The sequence below is a fragment of the Labeo rohita genome, chromosome 24 (genome assembly GCF_022985175.1).
Source record: "Labeo rohita strain BAU-BD-2019 chromosome 24, IGBB_LRoh.1.0, whole genome shotgun sequence".
Taxonomy (NCBI): domain Eukaryota; kingdom Metazoa; phylum Chordata; class Actinopteri; order Cypriniformes; family Cyprinidae; genus Labeo; species Labeo rohita.
Window position 1 is genome coordinate 6,244,611 of NC_066892.1, and position 17,189 is coordinate 6,261,799.

Below are 17,189 nucleotides of genomic sequence, written 5' to 3' on the forward strand. Positions count from 1 at the left end.
TTTTTTTCCATTGTGAAAAAGTGAAATGAATGAATGAATGAATGAATATGGTGTTTTTAAAACAGCAATATTTTATTTATTTATTTATTTATTTTTATTTGTTTATTGTGAATGAATGAGAAAATTAATACATTTGATCTTTAAAAATGCCTAATTTATTTATTTATTCATTTAATGAATGAATTAATTAATGAATGTGGTGTTTTTAAAACATCAAGATCTAATTTATTTATTTAATTGTGAATAAATGCCTCATTTATTTATGAATTCATTCATTTATTGTGAAAGACTGAAGTAAGTGAATGAATGAATGAGTGAATGAATTTAGTCTTATAGTTTTTAAAAACACCATTTTTATATATTTTTTTTATATTTATTTGTTTGGTTATTATTTTTTTTCTATTGTGAAAAACTTGAATGAATGAATAAATAAAAAATGTTTTAAAAACACCACATTAATTAGTTAATTAATTGATTAATTAATGAATTAATTTATTTATTGTGAATGAATGAGAAAATGATCTCATGAATTAAAAAAATGAATAAAAATATGATCTTTAAAAATGCCTCATTTATTTATTTACTTATTGTAAATAAATGAGTAAATAAATAAATTAAAATAATGTGATCTTGCTGTTTTAAAAATGTCTCCATTCATTCATTCATTTATTGTGAAAGACTGAAGTGAATGAATGAATGAATGAATTTGATCTTATAGTTTTTAAAAACACCATCATTTTTTATATATTTGTTTATTTATTTGGTTATTTTTTTTCTAGTGTGAAAAACTAAAATGAATGAATGAATGAATGAATGAATTAATTAATTAATTAATTAATTAATTAATTGTGAATGAATGAGAAAATGAGTAAAAGTGTGATCTTTAAAAATGCCTCATTTATTTATTTTTTTATTTAATGAATGAATTAATTGTGAATGAATGAGAAAATGAGTAAAAGTGTGATCTTTAAAAATGCCTCATTTATTTATTTTTTTTAAAAACGCCATATTTATTTATTTATTTATTTATTTATTTATTGTGAATGAGTAAATAAATAAATAACTAATGTGATTGAATGATTGAATGAATAATAAAAAATAAAAAAGTAGATAAGAGTTTCTTGCATGATGACAATTAGCAAGAATCCGCCAAATTGGCTCAACCAGTGGTGTGAGTGTTGGGGGCGGGGCTGTCTGTTTTCCCAACCAATGGCAAGCAGGGAGAGAAACAAAATCATTATTTGTGCCTTTTTGTTTTGTTGGCACCATTACACACTTCACGTTTGACTGAATGCTTTAAAATACCACCATTTTGTTATTTGTTTCTCCTAGTTTCATTTCTGAGCTCGTTTAAGCAGCATGTCTAACGTCGATCTATTACAGCGTGTGCAGCATTGTGTGTATAATCAATAGCCAGTGGACTTTCATTGTCAAATGACTATAAAATTCTGCTATAACACTCACATATTTGTAACCTCCTGGGAGCGGTGCTATTAAAACAGGAAGCCTGACACGTTACTTAAACTTCTCTCCATCCTCATTATACCATTGACCTGCTTTACATGGTTTCATTTTTGCATGTGGAAAACATTTTATACATAATGCAAAATATAGCCAGGAGACCCTCATTAGAAATGGCCACAGAGGAACTGCTAAGATAAAATTTAGCTGGAGGTCAGACTGTAAACATGTGCAACTGCACCACAACTGGGGATTTCTGCTAAATGAGGCTGCTTTTATTAGATGTTAAAGTCAACATGTAATCAAAATGGAATGTTTACTTTTTTAACACAGAAATTCAAACTTGGCTGACATCAATCCATCTTATTCAGTTTCTGATGGATGGCAGTGTCTATTTAAACTAAATATAAAATTACTTGCCATTTTGCCAAGACGTTTCACCCTCTTAGTGCAAAAACATGTTGCTTTTGTTTTTGGCAATTTGAATGTCATCACTATTTGCACCAGGGGCATTTAGTATGAAAATAAAACTATGCCAATATTACAAAAAAAAAAAAAAATAAAATAAAATAATATATATATATATACACTACCGTTCAAAAGTTTGGGGTCAGTAAGACTTGTAATAGTCTTTAAAGAAGTCTCTTATGCTCATCAAGGCTGCATTTATTTGATTAAAAATATAGAAAAAAAAACAGTAATATTGCAAAATGTTTTTACAATATAAAATAATGTTTTTTATTTTAACACTTTAAAATAGAATTTATTCCTGTGATGAAAAGCTGAATTTTTATCAGCTGTTACTCCAGTCTTAAGTGTCACATGATCCTTCAGAAATCATTCTAATATGCGGATTTATTATTAGAATGATCAATGTTGGATAATATCAACAGTTGTGCTGCCAAATATTTTTTGGAACCTGTGATTTTTTTTTTTTTTTTTTGTTCAGGATTCTTTCATGAATAACAAGTTTAAAAAGTACAGTGTTTATTCAAAATATAAATATTTTATAACAATGTAAATTATTTATTATGAACTTTTAATAAACTTTTAATTATTAACTTAATACATCCTTGGTGAATAAAAGTATTAATTTCTTAAAAAAAAAAAAAAAAAAAAAAAAAAAAAAGAAACAATAAAAATGTACTGACCCCAAACTTTTGAACGGTAGTGTATATATATATATATATATATATATCAGTGGCGATTTCTTTAAGACTGCAAGGGAAGCTCAGCTTCCCCTATAATGTCACAAAATTAATGGTCAAATTATGTACTATTGTATTAACATTTTATTGACCAAAAATGCGTTAGAAAACGTTCATCTCAAAGACGAGTTCGTTCAGAATCAGTTAGATATAGCAGGTCGGCTGACTTGATTTTCTTCTCATACATTCCCGTAGCGTCACAGTGCATTTCCCCGTTGAAGCCCAGCGTCCATTGACTTCAATGCGGCTGCTTTGAACGTTTTTTTTCAGTGCTTTGAAACTAGACGGTCATTGGATAAACGCTGCGATTATGTCCCGCCCACGGACGCTCAGCGTCTCTGGGGGTGAATGAGGAGCAAATGAGGAGTGGGCTGGCCTGGACTCCGAGCTTCTGCGTGATGATTGGAGGGTCTGTCGAAAGATTGCATCTCCTTTTGACTGACAGCGATTTTTACTATAAGGAATCGCTGAAGCTATTCGCGCTCAGTCCCATCCCGGATTTCTCAAGTTTAGTCGAAATAAAAACTGCTGCAACCTATTTCTTTATATTTGCTTGGCGAAATTGCTTGATTTTCATCATACATTTCACACAATTATACACCACATTCCTTGTTTCACTTTTACAGAGTTTAATATTTTTTTTAGATCGTTCATTCATTCATTCATGTTAATATTTAATGTAGTAATCAATATATATATATAGATTACTACATTAAATATTAACATGGAGGATGACTATAAATTAATATAAATATATATATATATAGTAATCTTGAAAAATTTTAACATAACATAATGAAACCTTATATTTCTATTAAAATACTTTATAAATAAATAAATAAATAAATCTCCATAATAACCTTATTTAAAGTGCAAAATATTTATACTATATAGTAGCATCTGACTAAAAGAAAAAATACATCATATTTTGCATAATAAAACTAAAGCTTTTTTTTTTACGATTGTTTGCATTGTGACTTACTTATGACAATAAGGCACATTCTTGTGAATAAATAAATAGACAATTTTATGATGTTGATGTCATGAGCTTCCCCTATTTGACAGACCAGTAGCCGCCACTGATATATATAATATGTATATTACTTGTTTTTCTAAAGAAACATTGTCCAACAGTGACGCCAGCAGGTAAAGTTACAGTGAGAGTCCGTGTCTCTCTCGCCTCTCCTGAGCCCCAGTTTTAACAGACCATCTAAAGCATGCAGTGAGTTCCTATTATCAGTTTTCTTCTTCCGTTTCTGTTTCTTCTGCTCTTTAGTCTATGGAAGCCCATAGAACCGCTTGCATGAAATTTGGCTCACAGATAGAGGACAATCTGAACTATCACCACAGCAAATTTGGAGTCTCAAAGCCAATCCCTCTAGCACCACCAACTGTCCAAAGTTGCACTCACGTTTATGCTAATAAATGTTAAACCATAAGGTCTAGAAGGAATATTCTTTTTTTCCTCTGAATCCTTGGTCACCAAAATTTTAAATTCAAAAGGTCGGGTTTTTTAGCTTTTTTTAATAGTTCGAAAAACATATTTTTTAGAACTCGTCTTAGAAGGTTTGTCTGATTTTTACCAAAATTTTCTCAGGTCATGCTATGGAATTCAAGTTGATTAGTCAAACAGTTCTCAAATAACGCATGAACGAATTCAACGAAGAGCAAGCAGAAATGGATGTGAGGCTGTATCTCTGCAAAGCTTTAACATATTGACACTTTGTGTGTGCTATTGACACCACACACAGAACACAACACATCGATTTGATAATAGCGCCACTTATTGGTCAAAAGTGATTAGCCAATAAGTCATATTATTAGTGATTGAATTTCATACTTGGCTTTAAAGGGGTCATCGGATGTCCATTTTCCACAAGTTGATATGATTCTTTAGGGTCTTAATGAAAAGTCTATAATATACTTTGGTTAAAAATTCTCAATGGTTGTGTAAAACAACACCCTTTTTACCTTGCCAAAATCAGCTCTGCAAAAATCATCCTGTTCTGGTCAAGGCTGCTTTAAATGTTAATGAGCTCTGCTCGACCCGCCCCCTCTCTTCTCTCTGTGGAGTGATGAGCCTGTTTAATTTAGCCGCGTTTAGCCGCTAAACTTGCTAACTAGCACGTTATTAGGAAAGGCGATCGGAAAGATTCATAAAAAAAAAACATTATATATAAAATACAGTAAAATTGTGAAATATTTTTAGAATTTAAAACAGCTGTTTGCTATTTAAATATGTTTTAAAATGTAATTAATTTCTCTGATGCAATGCCGAATTGTCAGCATTTTCATCATTACTCCTGTTTTCAGAGTCACATGATCCTTCAGAAATCATTCTAAAATGCTGAAATGCTGCTCAAGAAACTTTTCTTATTATTATCAGTGTTAAAAACAGTTGTGCTGCTTGATATTTTTGTGGAAACCATGGAACGTTTTTTTTAAGGATACTTTTGACCTTTTTCATATTTTAAATAATGACAAACCTACACTTTTGTTCTCTATCCATTTTAGCAATTTTACTTATGTCATTTCATGTTGAATTGAATTAGTTTTCTTGTAAAAAGTGACACCTACAGTATTATTTCTTACACATGGTCTGTATTTCACTCAAATACAGCTTACTGGAGTTCAACGGAATTAAATAGAAGGCAGAATTTATGCATTTTCAACATCCAGGCTTGTTGCCAGTTCTCCATAAAGTCTTATGCAAATGAGCATCAATGTGATTCGTTGACTACCAATAGGAGTGCCGACAGTGAAGCTCATGTGATTTGCCTTCTGATACAGTTGGATTTAATCCGTGCCAGCGCAAACCCAGAGACTACAGTCTCGTTTCTATGCAAGGTGTCTCTTGTTTTGAAAGGCTCTTTGCTGCGATTCTTCTCGGGTCTATCTCTCGGTTGTGTCAGCGGTACACAGAGGCTGATGTACGATCCCGGTCTCTTTCCTAATCTCCTCGTAGTGCAGGCCCAGCGTGTGGAGTAATGTAGAAATGCTGATATACTCCTCTGGCCGAACAAGGAAGGCGAATTCCTTCATTACCGCAGGTCTGCACTGCAGCCCCCACCCTCCCACCCCAAAAACCTGACCTGGTAATTCCCTAATGGAAACTAGTCGAACGCTGCAGATAGCATCACTCTGCTCGGCTGCGATAACACGCGACTCACTCTCCTTTTGGAGGCACAACTACATCAGAGAGAGAGAGCCTTGCAGGATGTTACATATTAATGTTAGCCAGCACTTCGTACTGATAAGCAGCACGGATATACACAGGTATAAACACACAGACATATTTCTTTACAGTGCACTGGGCTCCAAAGATCTTTGGCATTCTGTTTAGGACAAAAGCCTTTGGATTGTCATTTTTTATGAAAACCAGACAGTGATTGAATTGTTGTGTACGTCTGTGTTCTGTATTGTGTCTTACAGTATTTTATTTTGTTCATATTTTTTTGTATTGTAGGTACAAAAATTGAGACGTGGAGCTGTCTTTGTAGTTTTAACTTTATTTGTTCTTCAAACAAAGTATCCGCTGTATGCAAATGTGTACAGTTTAACATTTTACTCATGGAAATGAACCACGCAGGGCCTTGAAAATAAAAATAGCAATAGAGATTTTTGTTAAGAACCAACATCTAAAAGGATATTAAGATGCCTTTAATACTTCTTGAGTTACTGCCATGCAACCTTTGGGGGGGGGGGATTCGAAAAGTGCCTTTTCCCATTTTTAAAATGTCACCACTGGCATATAATTCAAAAAAGATTGCTAAAATTGGACTAATAGACCTACCATCTCTGTGTAAAAATAAAAAAATAATACTGCTGCCATTTTTCTTGTCATTTTTACCCCTGTAATTTTGCAATTTTGCAATCGCAATTGAAAATTGTCGTTTTGAGCCCCCTCTACAAAATAGTGGATTACTCAGTAAATATGACATTTAATATTTTGGCTTTCTTAACTAGTTATGTTTGTCTGTCTTTAGAAAACATATTAACATTAAAAAAAATAAATAAAAAATTAGCCAAGAAAGTTTGTGAAATTTGGTTGATTTGACACGGAAAGCCACACACACACACACGCACACGTGACCATGGATCACAAAATTAAAATAAATTGAGATTTATACATCATATTAAAGCTGAATAAATAAGCTTTTTATTGATGTATAGTTTGTTAGGATAGGACAATATTTGTCCGAGATACAATTATTTAAAAATCAGGAATCTGAGGGTGCAAAAAAATCAAAATATTGAGAAAATTGCCTTTAAAGTTTTTTAAAAATGTTCTTAACAATTTATATTACTCATCAAAAATTAAGTTTTCATACATTTACAATAGGAATTTTACAAAATATCTTAATGGAACATGATCTTTACTTAATTTCCTAATGATTTTTGCCAATAAATAAAAATCAATAATTTTGACCCATACAGTGTATTTTTGGCTATTGCTACAAATAAACCCCAGTGACTTAAGACTGGTTTTGTGGTGCAGGGTCACATATATATACATATAAATATTAAATATTGAAGTAACTATTAAATATTTAAAATAATATATAAATAAATATTAAAAATAAATGAAAAAAAAATATGTAAATAAAAGTTTTAAAAAAGAATTTAAAAATGTTAAAATAAATACAGAAAATACTAGTGCATAAAGGAAAAAAATATTACAAACAAATTTTATTACAAATGAACTACATTTATTTTAATTAAGTAATTTATTTAACATTAAGTCATTTATGTCTTTATTTATTTTCCTATTATTTATTTATTTATTTACCCCTGTGTTTTTGCAGTTTTGCAATCTCAAGTGAAAATTGTCATTTTGAGCCCCTTCTATAAAATAATGGATTACTCAATAAATATAACATATATTTTTGCTTTTTTCACTGTTTTATGTCTGTCTTTCTTCAGAAAACATATTAACGAATGTAAAAATCTAAATATTTAGCTGAAAATGTTTATGAAATTTGGTTGATTTGACATGGAAAGGCACATATATTAAGTAAAAAGTAAAAAAGAAAAAAAAAAGAATAAATAAATTTGGAAATAAATGCATTTAAAAATAAATAAATCTAAAAAATAAATAATAAATAATTACATTTAAACAATTAATTAATTAATTAATTAATTAATTAAATATAAAAAATAAATGAAAGAATATGTCAATAGAAGTTTAAAAAAGAATAAAAAATGTACAAATAAATACAGAATAGAGCATATAAAGGAAAAAACTGTTTTGTTTTACTGTTTTTTTTTTTTTTTTATTTTTTCATTTTTCCTATTATTACAGTTATTTATTTATTTATTTTTACTCCTGTAATTTTGCAGTTTTGCAATCTCAAGTGAAAATTGTCGTTTTGAGCACCCATTACAAAATAGTGGATTACTCAGTAAATATGACATTTAATATGTTGGCTTTCTTTGCTATTTGTTTGTCTTTCTTCAGAAAATATATTAACAAAAAAAAAAAAAAAAAAAATTAGCTGAGAAATTTTCTGAAATGTGGCTGATTTGACATGGAGAGCCACATATTTTTAAAAAGTAAAATAATAATAATAAAAAAGAATAAATATATCTGGAAAAAATACATTTAAAAATAAATAAATATAAAAAAATAAATAAATGCAAAAATAGATACATAAACATAAATAAATAAATTAATTAATATTAACAATAAATGAAAGAATTACTAAATAAAAGTTAAAAAGAATTGAAAAAATGTAAAAATAAATACGGAAAATAGTACATAAAGGGAAAAGTTAATAAAAAATTCAGGAATAAATTTTAGTTAATTAAATGTCATAAACTGCTGGCTGAGCGAATGAATGAATGGTACATAAGTTTAATAAAAGAAATGATTTAAAGCTTTACTTTTCGAGTAGATATGAGACATACTTGCGTGATGGCTGTCAAGTGAATTAACCTATTTAAAAGGACTCTGAACTCATTCAGCAGGACATATGTATATGTGCGCATGTGTGTAGGTGTATGAATGATACTGAAATGGGAATATGACGGACAAACAGACGGACACCGCTCTGAAAGAAACAGAAAATATTAGCTGCTGGCGTTCGGGCGTTCGTGTAGGTGAAACTCCATCTGTGCGTTACCGGCCCCAACAGTGAGAGGAATCTAAAATATTTTCATCATTTTAAAGGTCAGATAAAGGTCAGTATTGCTGAAAGCTATTTCTGCCATTATTATCAGATGATGTGCAAATCTCAACTCGGAGGGGAAAATAAATTCCTGATTGCCAATTAAATCCAGACTCGCTCTCATCTTACTGAACTGACATCTTTTATTAGCGAGGCTGAGACCCGCGCTGACTTTCACTGAGGCGGCTGGGTGTGAGCCAGAGCTTTCCAACAATTTCCACAAAGCAATTGCTGTTTCTTGCTGTCAATGAATTGATCACGGTAATGGCACATTAGCAGGAAGGTGTGGATTAATCAGTAAGCCTGACTCGTGTGAGCAATTTCGTTTGATGTCATTTCAAAGGTAGAGTACAATGGGATACAGACCTACCTTAAAAGAAAAAAGTGCTCTTTACATATGTCAGTTGAAAAAAAGCATATAAATAATATACATACACTACCAGTCAAAAGTTTTTGAACAGTAAGATTTTAAATGTTTTTAAAGAAGTCTCTTCTGATATGCTGATTTGCTGTTCAAGAAAGAATTTTTATTTTTATTATCATTATTTAAAACAGTTGAGTACATTTTTGTTTCATGATTTTTTGGTGAATTGAAAGATGCAAAGATCAGCATTTATCTGAAATAAAAAAGCTTTTGCAACATTATACACTATACCATTCAAAAGCTTGGAGTCAGTATAATTTTTTTATTTATTTATTATTTTTTGAGGGGGATAGAAATGAATACTTTTGTTTATTTAGTATATTAAGGATGCTTTAAATTGATTACAAAAGATTTCTTTTTCAGATAAATGCTGTTCTTCTGAACTTTCTATTCATTAAAGAAACCTGAAAAATTCTACTGAGCTGTTTTTGACATAAATATAAATAATATATGTATATTATAATATAAATATAAATGTTTTTGAATTATTTCTGAAGCATCATGTGACTGGAGTAATGATGCTAAAAATTCAGCTTTGAAATCACAGGAATAAATGATATTTTAAAATATAATCAAATAGAAAACAGTTATTTTAAATAGGAAAAATATTTCAGAATTGTACTGTTTTTGCTGTACTTTGGAACAAATAAATGCAGGCTTGGTGAGCAGAAGAGAATTATTTAAAAAAACATTAAAAATCTTACTGTTTAAAACAGGACTGGTAGTGTGTATATAATAATTTAATTTTAAATATTTTTTATGATTATTTTTATTATTTTTATAATTCAATATAATATTGCTATATATATATATATGTATATGAAAGTCATATGTATCATATGTTAAATTTTTAATTTCAATAGTGTATATATATTTCAGTTTTTATATATGAATTACATATTATAATATATATATATATATATATATAATTTAATTTTAAATATTTGTTATGATTATTTTTATAATTCAATATAATATTGTTTATATTCAATTTAATATATAATTCTGTTTAGAATTCAATAAAAAGTGTGTGTGTGTGTGTGTGTGTGTGTGTGTGTGTGTATGAAAGTCATATGTATCGTATGTTAAATTTTTAATTTCAATAGTGTATATATATTTCAGTTTTTATATATGAATTACATATTACAATGATTTATTTATTTGGATATTGGATTTTGTAATATAGATTTTCTGTAAATATAAGTCAGTGAGGGGGAGTTTTGTCTTCACCATATGCAAATATTTTTGATTTTGAAGAATGTATTACCAAGTATTTATTCAGAATGACAAAGGGTGATAAATGTTATATTCATATTGTTATAAATATTTATAATGTGAATTTATGAATATGATAATTTAAAGTAAATGTATTGTGACATCATCTATGAGATGGCCCACTCCATGTAAAATAACAAAACAACAAGCCAAATATTATTTAAAATCATATATTGTTGTAAAAAATACATGTACTAAGTGTAGTTGAGTTCTCCACTGAAATCAGCCTCACCACAGGAGTGTTGACTTTCTAAATGGACTGTGTCAGGCATGTGCTGCTGTACAGAATCTATGTGGAGAACGCTAGAGAGACATTTCATGGCCTGCCAAGCTTCATCTGGTGTTTGGGTATGTGGGATATTCGGTGAGAAAGAGAAACTACGCAGGAAACCACATTCCCATCCTGAGAGTAATCTTGTTCATTCCTCCTTTTTTTCCCTGGGAGATAAAAATTTGTGTTCCACATCCTGATTAATTATACATGGAAGTTTATAAGTCTGCTTTTGAAATTTATTTCTTGTTCTCATGACAGATTCTCTAGTGAGACCTGACCAGCGTATGTACTCGCAAGGAAAACCGAGGCAAGTTGTCACATTAGATTTTAACTGTCACAATGAGGCAAGTCATCAATATACATGTTAATAATTCCTAGGACAATAACCTGTTTTAGTAGCTGCATATGAGCTCTTTTGAATTCTGTTTCCGTTCACTAAGTTGGCGTATCTAGAGAGCTATAAAAAAATAAAACGGCACAGACACGGAGCCTAAAAACAACAGTTGCGTGCAGGGAGTATTTACCGCTGGAAGGCAAACCTCATTAAGATCAGACATTTTCAGAGGTACAGGTACATTGCAGTCTTTGTTATTCAGCCTCATTCGCTAAGGAAGGTTTCCTGCTGTCTCATTCCGGATAAAACTGTTTTTTATGCCGTTACTACCGCAATAAAGAATTATAGGAATTATCCGTCTAGCAGGCAAATTTCCACATGCTTAAGGGTCTCAAAATTGAGCACAATGAATGAACAGAGACAAATCTGTGTCTGCATTTGCCATGGCAACCGTACAGAAGTATAATTACCCCTTTTCTTACCTGGTGCTTTCCCACAATGCTTTGTTTTAAAGGGCAATAGCAGGTCAGTACAGATCTGGAAATGACAGAATAGCTCTCTTGTCAATTGTACCGCAGTTAAAAGTAAATTCAGGAAACTCAAAGAGGATTTTAATGGCAGAACAAAACAAGTCCACAGTGAATTCCTGGTTTGTTGAGAGTGCGTATGTCAGTTGCATACCTTCGTGGAATATGCTGTCATAATTTTACAGTTCTGCTTTTCAGAAAAGCTAATTATCATAACAAAGCAAATAAAGCTGAGATGCAGTTTCATAATGAGGGCAGCAGTGCAAAGAACTATTATATTTGTGACCCTGGACCACAAAACCAGTCTTAAGTAGCACTGGTATGTTTGTAGCTATAGCCAATAATACATTGTATGGGTCAAAATGATAGATTTTTCTTTCATGCCAAAAATCATTAGGATATTAAGTAAAGATCATGTTCCATTAAGATGTAAGAAATTTCCTACCGTTGATATATCAAAACTTGATTTTTGATTAATAATGTGCATTGGCTAAGAACTTCATTTGGACAACTTTAAAGGTGATTTTCTCAGATATTCTGATTTTTTTGCACAAAAAAAAATCAGAAAAAAAGAAGTATACTTCGTTTATTTTATTAAGTGTGTATAAGTAAAGTTCAAGTATATCTTAAGTATATTTTATGTAGTAAGTATACAAATATCAGTGAACTAGTAGTATACCTGTGTATAAGTGTATTATTTCAGTACTCCTTGGGACTCAATGGGCCCACTTTCTAGTAAAGAAAGTTATACTTTTAAGTATACTTTAAAGGAGAAGTCCACTTCCAAAACAAAGATTCACATTTGTGCGCCAGACTCCATTGATTTCTCCTGCTGAAACTGGACTCATTTTGCAGTGTATTTCTGATGCGGTTGTTTACTTCATACATCCATCAAAGGGCTTCAATGTACTGGATTTGTTTTAATGTACTCAACCCCTTGTCATCCAAAATGTTCATGTCTTTCTTTTTTTGGTCGTAAAGAAATTGTTTTTTTAGGAAAACATTTCAGGATTTTTCTCCATATAATGGACTGATATGGTGCCCCGATTTTGAACTTCCAAAATGCAGCTTAAATGCGGCTTCAAACGATCTCAAATGCGGTTGTAAATGATCCCAGCCGAGGAATAAGGGTCTTATCTAGCGAAACAATCGTTTTTTTTTTCATTAAAAAATACAATTTAAATACTTCATAATCTCAAATGCTCGTCTTGTGCATACAAAACATTGAAAGAAAGAACAGGGTATCTGCTTGTATATTAGCTTCATACATTCTTCAATGTATGGGTTGCATAATTAAAAAAAAAAAAAAAGATAAATATTTTGATCAAAATGCTGAAAAAACCTATGCATTGGATTCAGAATGATGATAATCAAATTTCAGATGCAGTCAGTCAACACTCCAAAGCTTGACAGTCATTATTACCTCTTCATGGGTCGACATTTTATTCTACAACGTTACAGTTTTGATGATGTTTTATGTCTGATGATTGTATTTACATGTGGAAGCATCTGTTGTTTCGGTTTCTTCTTCACTTGTGTTTTGGAAATTCTGTACAGTAGATGTGTTTAATAGCGCCCCCTATCGTATAACAATGAAAACAAGGATTCTCGGAGCACAAGCATAGCTCAAATATATTTAGACTTTTTCTAAGTATAAGTCAAGTATACTTAAATGTCATTTTAAGTATATTTCTGAGAAGTGCATGAAAAGTAAATTGAAAGTATACTATATTTAGTTTAAAAGAAGTATACTAACAGCACACTTAAAAAAACATATTTTTCGTAAGGGACCCTCAGATTGCAGATTTTTAAATAGTTGTATCTCAGCCAAATATTGTCCTATCCTAACAAACCATACATCAATGGAAAGCGTATATATTTAGATGTATAAATCTTGGTCCTTGGTCACATTTAGGTATTGTTGTTGTTATTATGTATATATATATATATATTTAATAACCTTGTTGTACATAAGAAGCTGTTATTCTGTATTTTCACTGCCAGACTCCATTGATTTCTCCTGCTGAAACTGGACTCATTTTGCAGTGTATTTCTGATGCTGTTGTTTACTTCATACACCCAACAAAGGGCTTCAATATACTGGATTTGTCTTTGAACACCTTGAGCATCCTGTGTTGCGGCAATCTCAGACCAAATATTTCTGGGGTCAGACAGGGCCTGAAAACCATAGCTTTTTTTATTATAAAAAACAAAATCTATATATATCTCTCTTGTCATTTTTTTTTTTTTTCCAAGAGCTTTCCCCTCCGGCCATTTAGTGCCAGCCGTGGAACATAAGTATTGATTCTGTTTCTAATACTGAGCCTTTACACAAGACACTAATCCCTGCTTAATAACAGAAACTGAGCAAAGGTTATTTCTTTGAGGAAAATGTTGGGAATGATCTGATTGCAGAAATACTGTGACGGGATCAGAGCGTATATTTTAGAAAAACGATAGTTCTGGCTCTAAATTTTAGATTGGATGCACCATGTTCAAAACCGCCCGTAAAATCGTTATTCATGAAATAAAAGTAAAATGACTCGAAAAGTTTGTGTGCATCCATATGCATTATTGCCATCTCGGTAAAAATTTCCAATTTGCATGGAAATGATTCTTATGAACTGGTTGTTTTTAATTAGTCTAAAAGATTCGTAAAACATTCAGTCAGTGAATCATTCAGAGCAGTTCACAATCTATTCTCAATGACGCGCACTGGTTCTTTTTAACGAGTCAGTCAAAAAGAGTCACGAAATAGCATGAATTCATAGTTTGAATGTGACACATTCAGTCAGTGAATCATTCATAGCAGTTACTGTTCTCAATTGATTCTCTCACTAAATTTTGTGTGCTGGTTCTATTTAATGAATCAGTCAAAACGATTCACGGAATAGTATTAATTAGCGTCATGAATCGGACATGCAGTCTATGAATCGTTCAGAGCAGTTGCGGAGTTCACATCTGATTCTCTCACTGAACTTGTATGTGCTAGGTTTTTTTAACAAGTCAGTCAAAAGGATTCAGGAAATAGTATGAATTAGCAGTTTGAATCAGACACAGTCAGTGAATCGTTCAGAGCAGTCACAGAGGGTCATGCAAAATTAGTCAAAACGATTCATGAAATAGTTTGAATTAGCAGTTTGAATCAGACACATTCAGTCAGAGAATCGTTCAGAGCAGTTACAGAGTTCACATCTGATTCTTTTGCTGAACTTGTATATGCTGGTTCTTTTTAACAAGTCAGTCTGCACGATTCACGAAATAGCATGAATCAGACACATTCAGTCAGCGAATCGTTCAAAGTTACAGAGTTCACAAGTGATTCTCTCAATGAACATTTTAATGCTCTGGATCCTTTTAAAGAGTCATTGTAAACGATTCACGAGACGCATGAATTAACGGTTTGAATCAGACACATTCAGTCAGTCATTCAGAGCAGTTGTAGTTCACAACTGACTCTTTCACTGAACCACGAGTCATTTCTCTATGTCATGTCTGATTAAAAATTAACTAGTCTGTTTATATGGAGGAAATTTGTTTCCACCATGCATGAAATAGAGAAATAAAATAGGTAACTGCAACTTTTTATCTCACATTTCTGACCTTTTCTTGCAATTCTGAGTTTATTTCTTTATTATCTGACCTTTTTTTTAGAACTGCATGTTATAAACTCAAAAATCTGAGATATAAACAGAATTGCGAGATATATAAACTCACAAATTAATAATGCTATTCAATTTATGTAAATTAGTATTTTATTTAAACGAAAATAAAAACGTAAATTATTTATTAATTTATTTTAAACATGCAGAAATATTATTTTAACCGTAATATTTATATGGCACAATTACAATCTGGTTCACATAACAAAATGGCGAGAACCGTCTAACCCACGTAAGCAACCCCAGAGAATAATTAATTATTATATTTCGGCCTGTCATGCGAAGTTGTTGTATGACTTCAGACGACTTGGAATAAAGTGCAAAGACATTCCTCCTCCAAATTCATTAGAGTTTAATATCCCCTCTAGTGAAAGATGTACTGCAGATATTTACTTTATTCATGAGATGATCTGATGTGAAAGCTTTGAATGAATTATAGGGCTGAAATCTGTGTGTTCGTTCTGCTGGTGTGTGTGTGGGTGTGTGTGTCCGTAGCATGTGTTTGCCCCAGCTGAAGAGCTGCTCTCTCCTCAGGCGTGTGGAGGTTGTTCTGTCGGTGGGCTGCTTCCGCTTATTCCTCTCCGTATTGACTGCAGGATCCTTCAGTTCGGTCTTCGTGTCTGTGAATGTACTGAAGTGAACCGCAGAGCAGATCACAGTGTGTTGCCCAGCGCCATGTCCGTTCACACATATGTTTGGTTCACATGTGCCAGCAGATGCCTCCGGACCTCTAGCTCCATTTAAACCATATTTGTTTTGTTAAAAGAATATGCATTTTTGTCATTGCAATTTAGTCACATTAAAACAACTTTTTCTAAACACCAAACAAATTGAATTTCAATTAATTCACTGACACCTATGACTTCTAGAAAACGAACAGTGAAGCCAGTTTTTTTACATTTTTTACATTACATTTTTTTTTTTTACAAGACATTAGAAGTCATTAGGCTAGATTAACCATATGGACATTTGGGCCAGTGCCCAGGTGCACCACGAGACCACCATGCATGGCTGTATAAATGTTTTCATAGCAGGAAATGTGGCGCCATGGCCAAAGACATCAAAATGCGAAAATTGTGTTTCAAGTTTCTTTTCCAGTCAAATTGTCAGCGTCTTAGAAATATCAAGCACTGTTTCTTAGATGTTCACTGCTGTTGATGCAAAGCTGAATTTTCAGCATCATTACTCCAGTCTTCAGGGTCACATGATCCTTCTAATAATGCTGATTTGCTGCTCAAGTAACATTTCTTATTAGTATCAATTTTGAAAACAGTTGTGCTGCTTAATACACTGACCAAAATTATAAACGCAACACTTTAGTTTTTGCCCCCATGTTTCATGAGCTGAACTCAAAGATCTAAGACTTTTTCTATGTACACAAAAGGCCTATTTCTCTAAAAAAAAAATATTGTTCACAAATCTGTCTAAATCTGTGTTAGTGAGCACTTCTCCTTTGCCAAGATAATCCATCCACGTCGCAGGTGTGGCATATCAAGATGCTGATTAGACAGCATGATTATTGCACAGATGTGCCTTAGGCTGGCCACAATAAAAGGCCACTCTAAAATGTGCAGTTTTATCACACAGCACAATGCCACAGATGGCGCAATTTTTGAGGGAGCGTGCAATTAGCATGCTGACTGCAGCAATGACCATCAGAGCTGTTGCCCATGAATTGAATGTTCATATCTCTACCATAAGCCGTTTCCAAAGGCGTTTCAGAGAATTTGGCAGTCCAGCCAGCCAACCTCAAAACCGCAGACCACATGTGACCACACCAGCCCAGGACCTCCACATCCAGCATCTTTACCTCCCAGATCATTTGAGACCAGCCACCCGGACAGCTGCTGGTCTCAA

At 31.9% G+C, this 17,189-nt stretch overlaps 2 protein-coding genes across 6 annotated transcripts in view; one reads left to right on the forward strand and one right to left on the reverse strand.

Annotated features, from left to right (window-relative positions):
* yme1l1a (YME1-like 1a) overlaps positions 1 to 17,189 on the reverse strand; it is a 416,634-nt gene that overhangs the window by 239,449 nt on the left and 159,996 nt on the right. The gene's annotated exons all lie outside the window — the stretch shown is intronic.
* LOC127155844 (RNA-binding Raly-like protein) overlaps positions 1 to 17,189 on the forward strand; it is a 176,098-nt gene that overhangs the window by 96,780 nt on the left and 62,129 nt on the right. The window lies entirely within an intron of this gene.